The sequence below is a fragment of the Chroicocephalus ridibundus genome, chromosome 22 (assembly GCF_963924245.1).
Source record: "Chroicocephalus ridibundus chromosome 22, bChrRid1.1, whole genome shotgun sequence".
Taxonomy (NCBI): domain Eukaryota; kingdom Metazoa; phylum Chordata; class Aves; order Charadriiformes; family Laridae; genus Chroicocephalus; species Chroicocephalus ridibundus.
In genome coordinates, this window is record NC_086305.1 from 3,400,604 (window position 1) to 3,420,868 (window position 20,265).

Here is a 20,265-nt window from a genome sequence, read left to right on the forward strand (position 1 = left end):
CAATTTTATACAGTCAATTAGTAAAAAAACTAAACGCCTTAACGAACCCTGGGAAAGAGGGTGCTCTTGATATATCAGCGATTACTAGGCCAGGGCTGCAGCGTTCCTGCAGGATCTAAGTCACCGATAAAGGTGCCTTCATGTAACTTTAGGAACTGGGCAATTAAAAACTGCTTCCTAAATAAGAGAGAGGGGTGAGAGAGCCCCGACTGGCAGCAGAGAACTGGTTATTCCATTCCAACGAAAGGGTTCACAAATGGGTCCTGCAAACAGAAGCCAAAAAACGCAGCAGCGACAACTCATTCACAGGCCCCGCTGCAGAAACAGCTTAAAAAGGGGAAAAAAAGCACCCTGGGCTGGGGAGAGATGCGTGCTTTCACACTTCAGTAAAAATCTGCCTCTTTAGTCAACAAAGATTTCCTTTTGAGATGGAGACTGGCATAAACATGGCCTGTTTGGAGCCCTAAGGCAAAATATTACAATATAACAACCACCATTAGTTTTCCTTCTTTTTTTTTTTTTTTGTTTTCCTCCCCAGTTCCTTATGTTTTGAATTAAGTCTCCAGTTGACTCTGACTCACAGCAAAGCTCTACGCTGATCCCACGAACATCGCTCCCCTCTTGGAGGAGACACCAAGTGCAAAAAGTAGGGCAAAATGACGCAAGCGGGACAGACAGGGGACATTCTTTAGGAAAGTGAGGCAAGAGGAAGCGCTGCCGTATCCCTGCCACAGCCTGGGGAGAAGACCAGCAGTCACATGATGAGACACAGCTCCAAAGACATTTGCTAATGAGCCTGCCAGTCAATTAGTCATTTCAAATGGTTTCAAGGACTTGTGCTTTCCACGTTCTGGAGACCATGCTGTTTCTCCAAATCCGCTGCCTGGTGCCGCTGCCAGGGACACACTGCCCTCTCTTGGGGACTCCCGAGCCAGCCCCACCGCAGGACGCCGAACACCAACACGCTGTCGGCATCTCTTAAAAAAAAATAATTTCTGCCCAAGAGGCACGTTGGAGGCGAAAAGCAACTCTGCTAATGCTCCCCTGCCTGACGTATTGCTTTGAGGAAGGAAGCATGAGCGCCTTTTGGAAGAGCTGCCCTTAAGGTAGGTCGGTTTTAACTAATAACCTTGAAGGTACCTTTATATCAGCCTATCAAAACTGAAATCTTTTCACCTGGAATTGTAGGGTGGATAATGCATGGCACAACTGTGTCTACCCCGGCAAATATTATAACAGCTCAGGAGCGGTGATAGTGTGATACGGTAACAGTCATCACAGAAAAAGAATGTAATTCAGAATCGGCATTCCAACTCCCAGGCAACAGCCACATGTTGGATTTCTGCGAGACCGTGGGGTAATTTTAGATGCCTACCTTGGTCAAACTGTCTCTGAGGCGACTCTGACCGTGCTGCCAGCACTTTCGCACTACTCACCTCCTAAGATATCCCCGGTTTGGGGAATCAAGGATACAAAGCTGTGGGAAATGACCTGTGAGGCGGGAGAGATGGCCAGGGGGGCTGTGAGGTGTCCTGCTGCAGACACCTACCTGGTCAGAGCCTTCGCCCCACCTCCTTCAGCACAAAGGCAGACGCGCTCTCTGGCTTGAAAAAGGACAGCTCTCCTGAAAAAGGAAATGGAGAGAGTTTTCAGCAATTAAAACGTTCCCGCAGGGAATCCCTGCTACCGGGCTTTGATCCAACCAGCTGAAGCACCTCACACCTTTTTTTTTTTTCTGATTTAACCAAGGCAGACATAGTAGCCATATGGCTACAAAGACCCTTTTTACACTGCCAGACACAGGCCCTATTTTCTCCCTGCTTGAAACCAGGCTAGACTTGGCTATTACAGCACTAGCTAAAGTCACCCAATAAGTATGAGGGACACGTCACAGGGATTCAGTGATTCTGTGACGGTCGGCTGGCGTTACGGCTGCCTCCTGCCACGGAGGCAGAGCACCTGCAGTCACTGCAATTTCATATCTGAGTCTGAAGATGGCTCCATCGGCACGAGAGATGCCCTCCACCCATGCCTCCCTATGCACAAGAGGAAAAAAAAAACAACAAAAAAACCACACCTCATTAGGCACACAAAGAATGAAGAAATATTCAGAATGCTTAGTCAGCCATCAATCACATGTTATTTGTCATGTGCTGACAACAACGATGTCGCGAAGGCAAGGAAGCAGGCACATACACGCATTATATATTTCTAAAGATGTAAGACCGCGATGTAGAAGCTACAACAAAAGAAAACTAGAGGAAAAATAGCTTGAGCAGCTCATGGAAGTCAAAGAGAAAAGGAATGACAAAGACAAATTTAACTAAAGAAAGGGAAGAGGAAGGCTTATCTGCAGCGTTTCATTTTTTGTTCCTCCCCACAAGGATCAAATTAAAAAGCCCACACACTTAAATTAAGTACAAGTTAAAGGGGAGCTGGAAATACAGTCATTCAGAATCACTATTTAGGTTAGGAAAATTGCTGCATTGTATTCCTTTGTCAAGCGGCAGATAATGAAATCTGCAGAAGAAAATGCGGAATTTGGACCCATCACACAAGAACCAGAAGGAAACTGGGGAAATCTTAGGTACGGGTTTCCCACGCAGGACCTAAGGAGCTCCGGCCCCATAAACACCAGCCCAGGAGTGACGATGACGGGACACAAAAACGGCCGTGCAGAGATCCCAAAGCCTTTCCCCCACGTCCCCATCACAGCTACAGCCACAGCAACACCCTCACACACAGCCACACAAATTTTACACCCCAACAGTTGGTTCTTTTTTTGTTTGGTTTTTTTTTTTTTAAACACCATGTAAAGAACAGAACTTGGGGCGGCCGTGTGCCCAGGACCCAATTACAGAGCTGTGATTTACTAACAAACCTTTCGTCAGGAACCTTCATGATGTTTAATTTATACCTTTGAAAAATGCCTCTGATAAAACCCTGGCTCCACCAACGTCAGGCAAGATTTGACATTGACTTAAGGGTAAATATCCTCATCACGTTTCTGTTTACATTGCATTGTGTCCGAAGCTCCAGATATGGCTTTAGTATTTAATTCATGATGACGGGCAGTCATCTCAGCTTCCCCAACAGCCAGCCAGCCCCCAAAGAGAAGAGCCCCCCCCTCCCAGGGCTGGACCCGAGATGAAACCCTCCCTAGCTGTTAGAAGACAAACATCCAATTCATGCTAGAACATTTCACGGAAGAAAGCACAAAGGGAATGGAGAATATGAATGTAATTAATTTAGGTGAAGCTTTTGCATGCTCGGGTTTCCTTTAAGGTGTGATAAAAACATATCGGGTGACCCCGGCTGGCGCTGGAAGGGGCCACTGAGCGATAACGGGGCTGCGGCGGGTGCTCGTCCTGTTTTCATGGCAACAGCACCGAAACAGATGCTGCAAGCTCTGCGAGGGCAAGGAGCTGCAGAGCTTGTTTCTAGAGGGAACTGTTTAATGTCTAATCATTAACAGTAAAAAACACCCTAGATAAAAGTCAGCTAGCGATAGACCAAAGCAGTGATGCATTTCAAGTCAGCAGAGTCATTACAGTCACCAGGAAGCGCGGGATGTTTGCTTGTTCCTGTTATGGCTCTACCGTGTTTCCCCTGCAGAGGGGACAGCTTCGCAGGAAACAATATAAATCAGAATTAGGAATAGTCATCTATTTGTTCTTCAAACCTCTCTCTCATCCAAAAGAGCGAGACCAGTCGCTCCAGCGCGCTGAAGGCAGCGAGATCAGACGCACTCACGCACATCAGGGCATTTTAAGCCGCTGCTGCCATTAAAGATGAGAAGCGGCGGTGGCGTGAGCTTGCTGCCACAGGGACTGCAGAGTTACGTAGGTGCAAAATTAAAACGTGCCAACCCCACGGCTTGCCTGCTAAGGTCGCGAGGGCAAGCCAACCCCAACGTCCACTTGCAGGACCCGCTTCTGTGTTAGAGCAGCACAGTGGGGAGTGCCCCCAGAGCCTGAGATGGGGACAGAGGTGCGTTAACTGCCCGCTGGCTGTGTGGCAACGCCTGCCCTGTGGAAGCGGTGGCAGATGTCCCATGCCACACGCCTGGTGGGGACAGATGGGCTCCAGGCATGGTCATGGCACAAGCATCGGCTGGCCTGGCACCCGTGTCCTACCTGCAGCTCCTGAGCACCATCAGCATCTACAGCTCAGACCTGGCTGTCAGACAAAGCCTTCACCAGGCACTGAGAAGACGACACGCGAAACGTCAACTCCTCTCACCCTTCCAAGAAATCTGCTGCGTTAAGACACCCATGAGACTCACTCCAGTCCAGCCCACAAGGCACCAATATTGACCAGCCCACGTACTGGAACAGGGAGGCGTTTGTTCCCTTTCCTATCAACCCTACTCTCTGAGCTAAAATCCAGAGAAAAAGGCTGAAAGCAAAACCCCTCAAGCTGCCCAAGGGGCACAAGGGTCCCAGACCCTCTGTCCAGGAGGGGTGTCTGCCTCCAGCCCCCGCCTCGAGAAAGCCCCCAAAGCTGGGGCTGTGAGATAACATGTGAAATTAAACAGAACTAAGCCAGACCGTTTTAAAGTTGATATAAACGGTTCTTTTTCTTCACTACCAGAGGTATGTAGACTCCGTGGATGAGCATGAAGAAAGCCTGCATCACCCTCACTGAACCTTTCCTTTTGACTAGAACCATAGAATTGCCTGGGTTGGAAGGGACCCTTCAGATCATCTAATCCAACCATCAACCTAACTCTGACAAAAACCATCACTAAACTATATCCCTAAGCACTATGTCTACCTGTCTTTTAAATACCTCCAGGATACCTTGAGCAAAGACCACCTTTATCATTTCACCCCTCACCCAAAAAAACCCTGTTGAATTAGACCTAGCATTCAAAGACGGGTTCTAAATAAATTTTAGTGTAAAAAAAAAAATATAAATAAATGTCAAAGAGACCATGAAAAAGGCAGCAGCACATCAGCAACCATATCTGTCTTCATTTCCTGAAGCCAAAACATGGCCCTGTCTGTCACGCAGTAACCCCAGGCCCTGCACCCGGCCGCACGCGTGGTGCTCCCTGCCCGGAGCTGCCTCCGCAGAAGCCGGCATCCCCTGCAGGACTCGCCGTCTTTCCATGAACGCAAGGACAAAAGCCCATGCGACACCACACCGCTCCATCCTGAGCCACAGCAGCGGACAACACAACAGCAACGCTGTCAACACGCAGCTTCACACTCTGGAATATTAAATAAAATTACTTAGAATTACGAGACAGCACCACAGAACAAAATGTGTGTTGGTTTTTAACAGAGCCATTTACCATTCGTTCTTAATCCCCAGCCCCTGTTTTTATAGCAAAACTACTCACATAACAAAGCTGTGCTGTGCTTGAGAGCATCACAGAAATAGGCCTTTTTTTAAAAAAAGAAAAAAGTATTTAGAAAGAGGTATCTGAATAATACTTTGCCCTTTTTTGGTATCTTTTATCGAAAGCTTCTTAAGCAGCAATAGTTTGATTCCCGACTAATCTGGTGTTGAAAAAAATCTCAACTGCCTTGTTATAATCCTGCTGATGCTCCTAAAAACCTGCAATAGGGATTTGGGAAGTTCTTGAACTCTGTTGTCCCAGAGACAGAGCATCACTACTGCTCTGCCTCTGCACCCACCGGGAACATCACCCCCTTCACCCACAGCCATGAGGCAAAGCCAGAACCATACCGGTATATATTTGACTTTCACAGCAAATTGTTGCCTGGTCACTGGGATTAACAGAGATCATCTGAACCTGCGTCCCCCACGATGGACTGACTTGGGCAGGAGCTCAGAGTGATGCTCCTTCCACCGTTGAAACGCCAAGTATGGTTCACACCACACAGAAGACAACAGCAGGAGTCCACGGCATCCCAAGAGCCAAGCTGAACTTCTGGCAACGCGATTCCAACCCTCCTCTCAGCACCTACGTGCAGTAGCACGGTCATCCTCACGCAGACCTGCTCATGGAGTCTCCATGGCAAGAACAAACCTCGTAAGATCAGAGCAGCAACCACCATTGGTAGAAAACTGAAGAAGCGTTCAAACGCCCCAGAAAGCCCGCTCCTAATGAGATCTGTTTCAGTGTCACATAAACCAGGAAAGCAAGCCAATAATATTTACAGACATGGATTAGAGCTGAATCTTCTGTAAATCTGGTCATGCAAAGAAACGCGCAAATTCCCATCCACGGAGAGGTACTCGCCAGCTCTTGGTGCAAGGGTGAAAGAGGTCGCGAATTTATGAGCTCTCCCTTATGAATCTATTCTTTGCCAGCACATTTATACAGCTCACAAAACCCTGACAAGAGCACTCGGCGATGAGGCTGCCAGCAACCTCCCTGCTCCCTGAATTCTTTATCCTGCTCGTTTCCTACGGTCTGAGGGAAACACACACAGCCTTCGGGGACAAATATTCAATCACGTAACAGCTTCACCTGCTCCTTAACTTTCTACTCCAACAACTAGTTCCACAGCCACCCTTTAAATTAGGATGCTAATTAGGATAACGCTGTTATCCTGGGAGGAAGGTATCAGAATCAAGAGCAAGAGCACTGTCAACTTCCATCATCCTCTATTTTTCTTAGAGAAAATTAAACACTGCTAGTGAAAATGGCTTTTTACTTTGATAATCTCACTTAAGTTCGATCTACGTAACTATGCCAGCTCCAGGGAGAAGTACCTAGTATTTTAAAATGTTAAAAAAAAAATTTAAAAAAATGTTTTAAGAATTCTACGATTTATGATTCCCAGTGCTACCAGCACTTGGAAGAGGAAATACTTTTGGTCGGACGCAACCTGCAAGCAAGCTCAAGTATCAGCCAACATTAAGCAGAACAAATACAGAAGATGTGGACAAAAACCTCTCAAATACTGTTACAGAATTAAGTGGGAAGTGTCCAAGACTATCCTTCTTCCCACTCAGCCACAACATTTTATTTTTAATCAGCATAAGGCTATAGGTTAAACCAGCAGCTCCCTCGTTTCTTGGGTTTAAAGGAATGGGAATTAACAGTGCAATACCATTCCCAGCAAGCAAGTGGCCAACAAGATGGAGAAACACAGAGCCAACTTAGAGCCCTTTTGCAGTAATTAAAACAAACCCACTGCATTTGATGATTTTTTACCTTGTATGCACTTAAAAAAAGAAATATTCAAGTAGCATTTGGACACCTTCTCAATAGGAGGCCGCCGCATTGCTCTGCCGGGCACTCCAAATCCCAATCCACGGGCACCGGCATTAGCTCCATACCGTCAGTCCCGCAGGAATTTGAACCCCTAATTACAGCATATCACAGCAGTCTGCACATATGAAATATGAAGGAGGAAGGCTTTATTTATGCAGGGGACAACAGTTTCAAGGGTGACATGATTAAATCAAGGAAAGATGGTTAAAGGCAGAAAGCTAGCAGATTCAGGAAGCTCCTACAAGAAGCCCAGCTGCACCGGAGACCCTTTGGCTTCTCAAACTAGAGGGAAAACACCTGCGCAGGGGAGAACTTTGAACTTGAAATGCCTCAGGAGCACTCACCAGGATCCTCACGGTTAAAAATTCAGAAAGGCACTGAAATTTATTCCCTCCAGCAGCGGCAGCCCTCCTGCCAGCCTGCGGCCCCTCCTTCAGCTCAGGGTGTTAACGAATTTCCTACCCCACCAGCAGTCAGCTTTGTTAAGCCTGAAACAAGATTTCCTGCCCCTCCGCCAGCCTTCCCCCAGTGCTCTTCCTGACCCTGGAGACGTTCCCATCTCCCCTAGGCTCCCAGCACTGCCCTCCCAAAATCAGGGAGCAGCACGCTTTTTAATCAGGGTGTTTTGCCTGCAGGCAGATTGTATTTCACCTACAAAATAACAGCGTACACAGTTATTAGCCAAACAACCTCTCCCAGCTGTTATTTACTGAAGAGAGTAGGAAGTGGTTACTCTCTCGAGCTCCAGCTAAACCACAGCGACTTTTAATTTTTTTTTTTTTTTTTCTTCTCTCAACGCAGTGCGAAGGGAGCGCAGTAACAGCGCACCAAAGAGATGCACACAATACATCTCCTCTGTTAGTTGACAACCCTCTTCTATTTCGGGAATGCTCATCTGCAGGTGGAATTGGATTTATGTTCCCATGACTGACAACACAACTCGCTCGACTCCGCTCCATCCCGGCCTATGGCAGCTGCTGCTATTTTGAGCACTCTGCCTCTCCAGCGCTGCCGAACAGTATTATTCCAAAGGTGAGAACTATTTCCAGATAACACAAGAACAGCGTTTTGCACACTTTTTAAGAAAAAAAAAATAATCGTGGATTATTTTTTTTTTTTTTTTAAGGAGTTTTGCAAGAGGGTGAAGAAGCCTCTCCAGCAAAGCCAGGGTCTCCTTGCATTAATGGGCTTTTCTTAAACATAACATGGAGTTGTTGAAACTATTATAATGGAATTAAAGTCACCGCCCCGTAGCCCACTCATTGCCCTGCTGGAATGGGCAAAAATAGTCTTGCCTGGGCTATCACAAAGCTATTCTTCACCAGCAAGTGGGAAAGCACCTATACCCTCTTATCCTGACAAGACCCTTGCCTTCTGGTGACAGACGCGTTGTAGTCCTTCAGAAGTCACAGCTACAGCCAGTCTATGCTGGAATTGTCCCTAGAAATATCCATAAGCCAAAAGAAACAGAAAAACATGACGTAACAATAAGGTTGAGTCAATATCATACGTACTCCTAGCAAGAAATGTTAAATGTAGAGCACATAATTTTCTTTTTCACACATACGCACCACAAATACTTTTCACAAACGCGCACCAGAAGAGCAGGTTGGTTTTAGACTTCTTAAGAAATGTAAGAGTTAACTGCTCCTTAGGAGAAGTGTCAACCTAGATCCCCAGAAAGAAAAGCTGAGGGTGGGATAATAAGGCAAAGAATGTTAACCGTCTAATTAGCAATCAGAGAAAGACGAATTTTGTGATCAGTCAGCAGCACTGACTTCTTCAGCCTTCACACTGACCCGGTGCAAGCACCGCGGTTCAGCGAGGGCTGCTCTCGGAGGCTCACCCCGAGGTCCCTCACACGCGGAACCGCTAATTGCTACAAGCGGCTCTGCAAGATGAAGAGCGAAGCTGGCCCATCGACCAGAAACTGGGAGTTTAGCTTCTTCCCTGCACCAGTTGAAAGGCTGCCCACCGCAGCTCGCGTGATCCCACTTCCATCGCAATTAGCCACAAAAGCTCTAGCAGGTCAGCAATTGTTTCAGCCTTCAGAAGCTCGTGTCTTCCACGATGCCTGTAACAAACAATGCCTGGACAAATTAAATTCTAGTCAAGTCGTCACCAGCTGCAGCTCATATGCACACAATTTTTTAACTAACATTCTGGAGCAAGCCCTTCCTTGTCCTCCATAAGCTGAATTGCTTGTGCCCCACAGGGCTGTTAGAAAATAATTACTTCTCTAAACCCACAGGCTACTCTTCCAAAGTAGGTGTGCCCCATGACTAATATCTGGCAGCCAACCAGTTCCATCTGCATTGGTATGCTGCGAGCACAGAGCCGCTGCTGTCACTTCCAACAGCTCCTGGTAGATCTACGCTAACAAATGTGAAATCCTTCTTTTTCACCCCAGCGTCCTCTGTTAAAAACGCTGCATGTATTTCTGTCCATGTCTTCACGAAGTGTATCTGCTATTTATCATGTGCGCTTATAGATCGGTCTTTAAAGCAAACGCCTCTAAAGCTCGACAAGTTTCTACAAGGGACCACAGCGCCATACATTTGAGCGCTGACAAATGAATTTGGCATTGCACCTCTGCAGTGTAAATCATCGGAAAACACAGGATTTTGTTGCCTTTCCCAGAAAGATGTTTACAGCAAGCCCCTTCAGAGCACAAGGTGGGATTTACACAAAGAAGAGTCTGCAGACTCACCAAAATGGAATTAGAGAAACCCACCCGTAGCTCCTCCTGGGGACACGCTTTCTACAGCTCGCTTCCCGGCACAGCCAGCATCACGGCACCAGGAAACACGAATTCATTCAAACAGGCAGGGAACGCGCAGTACGGCCTGAAGCAGCTCTTTCAGACGGGTGCGGGAGCACTAGGAGCCGAACTCTGCTTAGTAAAACAGGCTGCGGGAGACACTCGAGAGATAGGAAGACACCCGTGTTCACAGCGCTGACTCTGCCCGAATGCGTCCTCAGTATGTTCAAATCATGTGTTTGCACCCCAAAAACAACCAGGCAACGTGATGTTAAAGACACCCCATCCAAACTGACGGACATACAGGTCTACCAACGGACAGACACCCGTATTCCCAAAAATAAACAGTGCTGGAAACTTTTGTGGGCAAAGCAGCACAGGGTTATAAATTGGAAGAAAAAGACAGGATAAGAGGTTAGTTTATTTCCAAGTACTTTTACATTCCTCTGAGAGCTCTTCTTACGCTCACACATTCACCTGAAAACATCCTCCAGGTCCCACTCGTAACAAAAAACCCCAGTAAATCACCATACTGACCAGCACCTAACCCCATCCCGCCTGCCGTTATCCCCACCTGACTCGAGACGGCAACCAGAGCAGAAGGGTGCTCTCCATTTATCCATTTCTGTGTTCCTTCTTTACCAACAAACACCCAAGAAACCAACAAACCAAACCAACAAAATTAGGCTTAGTGATTCCCTGACCACATGAAAAACTACGGTTTAAGGACCATCAACACTTGAATTTCCAGTCTTGCAGTTTTGTCTTCAAATTTTGTTCCATTCTTAGCCTTACAGGACACCGCCCCGCTCTCAGCTGCTAGATAACGTTTCATTATTTTAATACATTCTTCTCATCCTTCCCTGCTTTTCAAAACCGATACCTTCAAAAATCTCACACAAAGATTACGACTTACTGAATATTTATTTCCTCATTTCTAAGCTACAGTTCCGGTACTCAAGCAGAAAATGTGCTGGTACCACGAGCCGTGTTCCACTTCCATTATTAGCTCTAACACGTACTTTGCAAAAACTCATTGTATATCCTTCCAGATGATCAGCGCCACTTTCGTTTCAAGATTTACCAGTCAGTATCTCACGAGGATGGAAGTCAACGGGTCAAGACCAACAACGTAACTCCACATGCCATTCAACGGCCGGATGACGACGAGGTTTAATCGGGATTAGCTGCAATTAAACCCGCCTGACAACGGCGTAACACACGCTTTCCGACGGAGCCACCGCAGGCGCTCGCGACACTCGGGGGTTGCAGGGAAAAAAAATGGTTTCCCAGCACTTTGCTCGAGACATGATGAGTGCAATGCTCCTTGAAAACGATGCCAGTTCCTTTTGATCATCGGAAATGCGTTACCTGGAGCAATCTGCTCCGACAGACGCACTCCAATCTCACACCGGCCAGAAGAGCGTCCGCTAACATTACACTTAACAACATAATTCCAAAGTTAGAAGCAAAAAAGTCACATATTTTGGTCTTAATTAAGGATCTTTCTTTAAAAAAAAGAAAAAGAGCCTCTCGGGCCTTTTTTTCTTTTTTTTTTTTTTCCCCCCCAATAGAAAAGTCACATTAAAACGTTAAATTCACTACATTCGTGTTTGGGAATTGTACCATAATTCATAGCAAGTAACCGAAAAGAGAAGCCATGACACTTCATGATTTATTGAGCATAAACACTGATCCTCTGCCAGCAAAAAAAAAAAAAAAAAAAAAAAAAAAAAGTAGTTACCCTTAGACTGGGGGAAATAACCATGACTACAGCAGGAATAACCTCCTAAAAGCAGTACGTACACAGAGAAACTCTTCTGTACTTTCAGAACGGCAGCGGTAAAATCCGAGGACAAGCTGCAAAGGGTTAAAACGCAAGGAACAGTTAGACTTTGTCCATTTTTCTAAGAGCAGATGAGACAGAAATGGACAAAAAGCCTTCAGGGCTCAAAAAAAACCCTCAAACTACTCCATGTATTTAAAAATAGATTTATTTTTTCTGAAGGGGATAAGTTGGGGGCGGGGGCGAAAGGCAGCTTTTGGAGAGCGTTAGCAGAATGTCAGTCTCGGTGTCTGGGTGCTCCCCGGAGCCATGCGAGGGGGTGTCATCTCCCCGCTGCCACCTGAGCAGCACCGGGGGGTGTCGGGAGGAGGAAAATCCTCCCACCGCCCCCGGACCCACAGCCCCAATGCTGCCGTCAGCCCAGAGTCCTCTCTGCCACCCATACCGTCGCATCAGCAGTGAGATATATTTAAAAAAAAAAAAATAAAAAAAATCACTCTTACACAGTCCGTTTTCTAGCTTTTTTTTTTTTTTCTTCCTCCTCCCCTCTTTCTGTCAAATGAAAATAAAACAAAGCGGGAGTTACTGAGATTTCCCAGCTTTTACAACTTCTTAAAAGCCCATTAAAAAAAAAATAAAATCTATCTTTAACTGCAAATTCCGAAACGTTTTCAGTTATACAAAGCCAACACGGGCTGGAGTACTTTCAAACTTTTTCTTGCCGGTTAGAAGGAAGGGGGAAAAACATACAATAAATTACGAAAAAGCATAATCCTTAACTAAATTTCCTGTTTTGTGTCTCAGCATTAACAGTGTGCCCGAATTTCCTCCTTTTTCTTTTTTTTTTTCTTTTTTTTTTTTTTTTTTTAAATGTCACAGCCAATCCCTACCCACCCATTTAACAAAAACCTAATCCAAAACTACTGGAGATTTCAAGCATGTTTGAGTTGGAAATATCGGCTGGATTCATAACACATTCCCCGGAAAAATCCAGCTCCTACACCCCTTAAAACACAGATTAAACATCCTTCAGGTGAAGAACCGTTCTGAAGATCCGCTTGCACTGTACACCACCAGCATCGCGAATTAACCCTGGATCACCATATTCAGCCTTTTCAAACAAATTTCACGTCCTGACCACTTTTAGTTGGTTTTTAAATCAGTTTGTGGCTTTTCAGGTATTTTGGAGGAGCAGCAGGAAGGCCAAAAGCAGCACAATTGCGCAATATTTTAAAGTGTTTATCAAATTGAGGGGTTCGGGAGAGAAAATTTACATACGAGAAACTTCAGACAGTGGTGAGCGACTTTCACTTTCAGAAATAGCGTTTAAAATGAAAACATGGTTGCGTTGCACAATGGCCTATTTGTTCTGGTATTTTAATAAAGGGCCTTTTAGCAGAAGGGAGCAGAAGATAACAGGGGACTCTCAGACATGACGGCAGCGGGATCTGTGCGGCCGGAGCCAGCGCCGAGGGATGGAGCGGAGTCTGGAGCAAAACTGCCCATCGCTGACACACGCACAAGGACACTGAAGCCAGATGCTTCCAGCTGGTACCCAAAAGCAAGGTCTGGCTCTTCCAGTTCTCTGTAAGTTCCAGCAATTTATTTTTAAATCCAAACTAAGTGGGTAAATTTAAGGCAAATTAATTTTCTTTTTTAAAAAGAAAAAAAAAAAAAGCGCTCTCCAGCTTTGCTGGTTTGTCCTGATGGTCAGATCACACAGCAGGGGGAACCGGATTTACATTTTCTTTTAGTTTTGTTCCCTTCCCAATTTAATTTCTTCTGACATTCTGCACATCAAAGGAAGGAAACCCATATGAGAGAAAGATAATATATCACGTTAGCTGGTAACAGGTGAGAACTAACCGACACACACACTGTCCAAAGAAGTCAGCGACGCTACAACTGGGAAATTCTGAAACTCGCTATATGCGCTGGATCCCACTGAAAGATTTCTGGTCCGTGGCTAAACCAATTAAACACTTTGAGTGATATTTGAACGATTACAGAGAGCTTTCCACCTCAAAGTTCCACTATTACACCTTGGCATCTCAATTCCTCTGGCTTCTCGTTAAGATGGGGAAACCAGCACTGGATCCACCAGCCACCCCACAGCAAGAAGGTGATTTATTTTATTTTTTTTTTTTATGCGACAGCTCAAGTTCTGCCATTCATCGCCTCCTCCCAAAGACATCAAAGAAAAACTTTTCCCAGCCGCTGGCGAGTGGACAAGCAGCTACTTCAAGCCCTACACAAACCAGACCATTCTGCTGGCGATGAGTTGGGCGCTGGCCCGCGGCTCCGCGGACTCATCGCTGCACTACCAGGACGACCTCTGGCAGCCACAACACTGACAGTGACAACTTCTACTGCCGTAGTCGCACGCGAGGAAGCGGAGAGCGGCAGTTACTGGCAATAAAGGGATTTTCCCAAGGGCAGAGTGTCCAGTTCCTCTGGAGCCGAGTCCAGGGACAAGCAGCAGGACCACAGGTCTGGGAGCCGGGCACTCGCCTGGTTACGCTAAGGAACTTCAGGGCACGACAACCTCCCAGGACACGAGGTAGGGCAGAGCAGTTATCTCCATTTTGCAGATAAGGAAATAAGGCAGGAAGGCAGAAGTTGGGCCGGCCACAGGGGAAGTGTGATGAGCAGAGGACAAACCTACGTCTCCCGAGTCACACGCTCCTCTCCCGGCCACTGAATTACTCTTCTTGCCTGCTCGAACCAAGAGAAGTCAGTCTCCCGGTGTGCTGCCATCCCCCTACCTTCAAAGAGGGATAATGCCTTCCTAAGATAACTCCCGATGTCAAAAAGCACTAATTACCTTAAGTAACACCAGTTAAATACTATATCCAGGGGTAAGATGGACACAGAAGAAAAACTGGTAGGTACATTGAAATGTGCCTCCTGCGTAAATCATTAAAATCCACAACAATAGTCCAGCCACACAAAAGAGCTATTTCCATTTGTTTCACAGCTACAGATGGCACAAGAAAACCTCTCAGACAATAAGCTCTATTTAAACATATTGATCCAGCTTTTTTGGTACGTCTTCCCCCCCATACTGGCTACAACCAGAATATAATAAATGGTGCTACGTAGCCACAGAGCTGCCGTGTGTTTGCTTTATGATCGTGCAGCTGACTTGGAACCCAACCCAGCAGCAATCGTCTCATCTACCTGCACACAACGGGATGTCCCACAAGGCAGAAAGCCGAAGACACACAAAACCTCCGAAGGGTGAAGTTGTGACTTCAGTACTACGTGCTCAAGAAGCCAGTAGTCTCTGAAAAGCGGCGTGTTAAGAAAACCAAGCAATTACCTAAAAGGCCTCAAGTTTACTTACAGACTCAAGACTAAATATCAAGTTACTGAGTTCTGTGGTCTACCACAAGTCAGCTTTTCTCCTGGTAGTAATCACCGCAGTTGTACTCGTCCAGGTCAGTTTTACAAGAAGCCCACAGCTATAAACAAACCTGAAGGTTGTCAGTTTTCCAAAAAAAAAAAAAAAAAAAACCAAACAAAAAAAAAAACCCCAAACCCCAGAACCCATTAAAGATAATTCAGCACCTTAAAAACCACAATAACTTCTTGCCTCATTTAAAGGAAGTAACAGAGAACGTGTCTTAGAGCAGAATGCAGCTCTATCACACTCCATTTGGGGGTTTTTTTTTTTTAAGGCCACACCTGATGGCAATGGCCCAGGACAGAGGTAAATCTCAGCCACCTGCTCCAGCACTGTTGAAGAAAATGAGCTGCAGAGAGCAGGTACCCAGCTCCAGCTCCCCAACCAGGCGCCGTGACACCTTCCAGGCCCTGCTTACCTACGCAGCACACGCTTCCCTTCCTTAACCTCCTAAAGGACACCCACCGGTATCCGGCTTTTCATTCCGCACTTCTATTTGGAAATGAGGAGAAGAAGACGACAGATTCCTCTCTTTGTCTGCGGCACCCACTTATCTCCTCTACTTCGCTCTCCCTCAATAATACAGAAAATCCAGATACTGCAGCCACCCCTCCTTTATGTAACCCGTGCGCTACGATTCACTAATGCCTCCAAAGTACTGCCCAGAACGGGCAGGCTACCATTACTTTCCCTCACCAGCCATCAACTGCACCAGCTATTTTCCCATTCTCTCCGCAACCTCTCCATACCAACCCACCGTCAACTCTCGCACAGAAAAAAACCAAAACAACACAAGTAGATTATGTGATATTAGACCTTCTGATGAGCTTCCCAACCTCCTTTTATACCCCCGAAAGAGGGTCTAGACCCATTCCCCGTTAAGTCACCCAACTTCCAAAGCCAGCTGGCCCTGAACTGAGTCTCTCATGGATTACGGCTTCTCCCTCTCGCCTCACCCACCCAAAAGCCCAAGTCCCCCCTCGCCATCCCAGCTCCTGCCCCACTGACCCCCCTTCCCCAACGCAACAGCCCCTTCCACCCAACGCACCTCACCCAAAGACCTCCCCCCCAATACAGCACAGCCGCTCCCTGCGTCCCCCCAAGCACCCCCCCAGATCGCCTCCTCACACAGAAATTACACCCCCACAACCCACCAGCCCCCTGTGATCCCATCAGACACCTTTCCAGCTTCTCTTCCCGACCCTCCACCCCTCTACCACATGCTCCAGCACCCCCAGGGCCCTCCTTGCCCCCAGACCACCCCCTGCCACCACCCTCCCGCTCCAACCTGCCATGGGGGTCCCCTTCTCCCAGCCCTGCACCCCAGGACGCTCGCACCCCCCTGACGCCGTCACTCCAGCCCCACTCACCCCTCGCACCCCATGGGGACCCCCAGCGCCTCCCAACCCCCCCAGCCCCAGCTCCAGCCCCCTCCCCAGCCCCAGCCCCCCCCCCTCCGCCTGCCCAGGCGCCCCTCACTGCCAGCCCCACACCCTCAAGGCCCCAGCACCCCCTCACCCGATCACCTCCGCCCCCAGCCCCCCTTGGGCCCCGCGGCCCTGGGACCCCCTCACCCCCACCTCCAGCCCCAGGACCCCCCCGGCCCCTCAGGGTCCTCACCCCCATACCCACCCCCCTTCTCCGCCCCACCGCCCCCCCTCACCCTGCCCAGGGCCCCCTCACCACCTCGCCCGGGCCTCGCCGCCCGGGCCGCAGCGGGCCGCGCGGGGCCCCGGGCAGGGCAGGGCCGGGCCGGGCCAAGCCGGACCGGAGGCTCCGCCAGGCCGCGGCCTGCACCGGCCGTTCCCTCCCCGGGCCAGCGGCCGCCACCCCGCGCCCGTCCCGTCCCGTCCCGTCCCGTCCCGTCCCCGCGGCGCGGGCGGCTCCTCACCGGTCTCGGCGGGACCGGGGCCGGAGGGGGGTGGAGGAGCGGAGCCGCCGCCTCAGACACCAGCGCCACCGCGCAACGCACCCTGCTGCCCAGCCCCGGCCGGGCGCGGGCAGGGCTGGCCCCGCCCCCGCCGCCCGACTGGCAGCGCCGTCCGCCAATGGACGCTGGCGAAGAGGGGCGAAGGCGGGGCTGGGCGCGGCCGCCAGGTTCGGTTGCGACGGCGGCGCGGAGGGAGGGCGGTGAAAGGGCGGGGCGGGCTGCGGAGCGGCGGCGGAGGGCGGCGGCAGCCAATCAGCGCGCGGGGCGAGGGGAAGGGGCGGTCGCATGTAAAATAGCTCATTAATATTAATAGTGGGTCGTGGCGGGGAGGGGGCGCGCTGCGGCGGCACGTGGCGCCGGGGGCGCGGGGCACCGGGACCCGCCGCAGCCCCGGGGCAGCGGGATGGGACCCCCCGGGACCCCCCCGGCTCCCCGGGACGCCCCAGACCCTCCGGGATCCTCTGGATCCCACCACATCCCCTGGGATCCCTTGACACCCCCCCGGACTTCCCCAGATCCCCCGAACCCCCCCCGGGACCCCCAGGCTCCCCCAGGACTCCCCGGACACCCCAGGACCCCCTGGACCCACCTGGGACCCCCAGACCCCATCGGACCCCACCAGATGCCCCAGGATCCCCTGGGTCCCCCCCAGGATCCTACGGATCCCCCAGCACCCCCCCGGACCTCACAGAATCCCCTGGGACACCTCGGGCCCCCTGGCCTGCCCCCCCCCGGGGCTCCCCTGGGTGCAGCCTGGCCGTGCCCCTGTGAGACCCCGGGGCACCCACAGAGACTCGGGGGGCTGCGCTGTCCCCGCGGTCCCACCCGGCCCCGGGGGGTGGGACACACACTCCGCGGGGACCCCCAGGCACCCGCTGCCCCCAGCACGGATGGCCGGGTGGGCTGCAGCGGGCCCGCGGTGGGGGGCATGTCCCTGGGTCCCCTCCTGCCACCACCTTCTGTGCCCACCCAGGACCCCCGATGGCAGCGTGGCCACCGGGGAGGGGGGCGGCTGCAGGACACCGAGATTCAGACTAATCTTGCTCTGAGTCACCCCTTGCTTTAACCCCCCCCGTTCCCTTTCCAGCACGGGGCGGGGGCAGAGCCTGGAACCCCCCTCCGCGCCGCTGCTGCAGGACTTGGGGCACCCCAAACCCCCCGAGCCCCCCGGGCAGGGCCTGTCCAGGGGCTGCGGTGCCCGGCAGCAGGGTGGGGGCCAGAGGATGGGCCCATGTCCCTGGGCAGAGACCCCCACCCCGCTGTCCCCCCCTGGGTCTCCCCCGCTGCCCCGACCCTGGGTGCAGCCGCAGCTTGTGCTGGGAGGGGACGGGCTCTGCCCAGCCCTGGGTGCGGGGGGACCGTGGCCTCGGGTGGCCTCGGGTGGCCTTTGGTGTCCCCCCACACCCCAGCAGAATCACTGTCCCTGTGCAATGAGGGGAAAATCCAGGGGGGTGAATGAGAGCAGGCAGGAGTCACGCCGGGGGGAGCAGGAAATCCCGCTCGCAGCCCCCGGCCTGGCCATGAATCGAGGCTTTGATTGCCCCCAGCTGCCGCCGGCGTGGGGCAGCTGGGGCCCGGTGGTGCCTGGCTCCCGGTTGCGGTGCCAGCGGGGTGAGGGGGACCCGGTGTCCCCCACCGGAGTCACCGAGGGGGGGACGGAGCCATGTCCCTGGGGGAGAAGATGCTGCAGCCATCGCTCCCTGGGCCACACCAGTACGCACCAGTTGCGCCTCCAATCCCAGCGTGAAATGAGATGGAGAAAGGCCAGGTCCGGGCTCTCCCCGGGGGGGTCGTGGCCCCGGTGCTGGGCGCACGCCAGCCCTCGCCAGTTGGGCTGAAAACCCCGTAATCCTGTTACTGGGAAGAAGGCTGATTTTCCCCCTAATCCAGTTTGCTCCCATATGCCTTCGCCCGCCGCGTTATAAGCCGCTTTGGCTGCAGTTGTGGCTGCACCGGGCACATGCCGGGGGCACAGGGGGACCCCCCTCCGGCTTCAGGACAGTGCCTCGAGGGGTGCAAGAGCCGGGAACGCCACCGGGAGCCTCCCCCTGCCACCCTCCCTTGGGGGGGAAACGAGGGACAACGTCCCACACAGCCACCACGTGGCGTGACGCGTGGTGCTGGGAGCTGGTTTGGGTCCCCAATGCCGGATTTGTGCTTTTAAGCATTTTTATGGCCGCAGGCTGCAGCGGCGGCTCCTCATCAGCTGGGCGGGGCGACGTCTGGTCCCTAATTAACGCTGAAGAAGAGCATGTTTGAACCCTGAGCCTGGGGAAGCACCGGAGAGGGATCATCCATCTGGATCCTGTGCCGCTGCCCCCCCGGGCTCCCGGCTGCAGGTTTTGGGGGGGTTCAGGGTGCCCCCAGCCCCATTGTTCTGATGGCTGCTGGGTGCCAGGCTTGGGCACGGGTGGTGGCAGTGGCCAGAGCCACCCCAACCCTCCTGGGAGCAAGTGGCCTTCTCTGGGAGCCAGCGCATCCCTGGGGACGTGCCAAGGGACATCCCCATGGACACCCCAAGGAGCACCTTGAGGAACATCCCTCGGAGCATCCCAAGGGACACCCCGTGGTCCCCAAAGAGCTTCTCCTGCTCACAGGTCCCCACCTGCACTGGCCAGGGTGGGGGGGCAGCGGGGGGACGGGAGAGGGGACAGAGGTGGGGGACAGGAGACCTCGGAATGACGAGGGGGGCAGAGGTTTTCTGTCCCCAAGCCGAAGGTGTTGCAGAGCTGCCGGAACCACCGGGGGGGTCTGGTGCAGGAGTCCTGAGTTTTGGTATGATGGTGCCCTGGGGGCCACCCCCCCAAATCCCTGTGAGCCCCCCAGCCTTGCCTGGGCCTCCGTGTCCCCAGGGGGTCCTGGGGAGTCCCAGCAGGTCCTGGGGGGTCCCAGCAGGTGGGGACCAGCACCAAGTGTCCCTGTGCCCGCGTGTGCCCATCCCACTCTCCTGCCCTGGCACCCACCGAAGGTCCTGTCCCCCCCCAGCCCACGGGGGGGACATAGGGACGGGAAGGACACGGGGACAGCAGCTCCCATGCCCGGTGCCCGGGAGCCGTGACGTCCCTGCGGAGCTGTGACTGTCCCCATGGAGCTCTGAGCGTCCCCATGGACCTGTGACCATCCTGGCAGGGCCGTGACCAGCCCACGGAGCCGTGACTGTCCCCAGGGACCTGTGGCTGTCCCCACG

The 20,265-nt window shown here is 51.5% G+C and overlaps 1 protein-coding gene and 1 long non-coding RNA gene across 7 annotated transcripts in view; one reads left to right on the forward strand and one right to left on the reverse strand.

Annotated features, from left to right (window-relative positions):
* GNG7 (G protein subunit gamma 7) overlaps nucleotides 1–17,168 on the reverse strand; it is an 81,133-nt gene extending 63,965 nt beyond the window's left edge. For 2 of the 5 annotated variants that reach the window (XM_063357980.1, XM_063357978.1), the window contains exons 1-2: nucleotides 17,040–17,168; nucleotides 1,550–1,624 (exon numbers count right to left, since the gene is read on the reverse strand). The gene's annotated coding sequence lies outside the window, so the exon portion shown is untranslated. Of the gene's footprint in view, nucleotides 1–1,375; nucleotides 1,625–17,039 lie in introns of those variants that run through there. The other 3 variants (XM_063357979.1, XM_063357982.1, XM_063357981.1) reach the window with 3 other exon arrangements.
* LOC134526262 (uncharacterized) lies at nucleotides 926–16,241 on the forward strand. Of its 2 annotated transcripts, XR_010073918.1 has the most exons (4): nucleotides 926–1,106; nucleotides 7,997–8,227; nucleotides 13,129–13,329; nucleotides 13,899–16,241. It is a non-coding gene; the product is annotated as an uncharacterized LOC134526262 (long non-coding RNA). The 2 variants fall into 2 exon arrangements; XR_010073917.1 differs by lacking the exons at nucleotides 13,129–13,329; nucleotides 13,899–16,241 and adding an exon at nucleotides 8,322–12,609.
* Nucleotides 17,169–20,265: the final 3,097 nt, after the last annotated feature.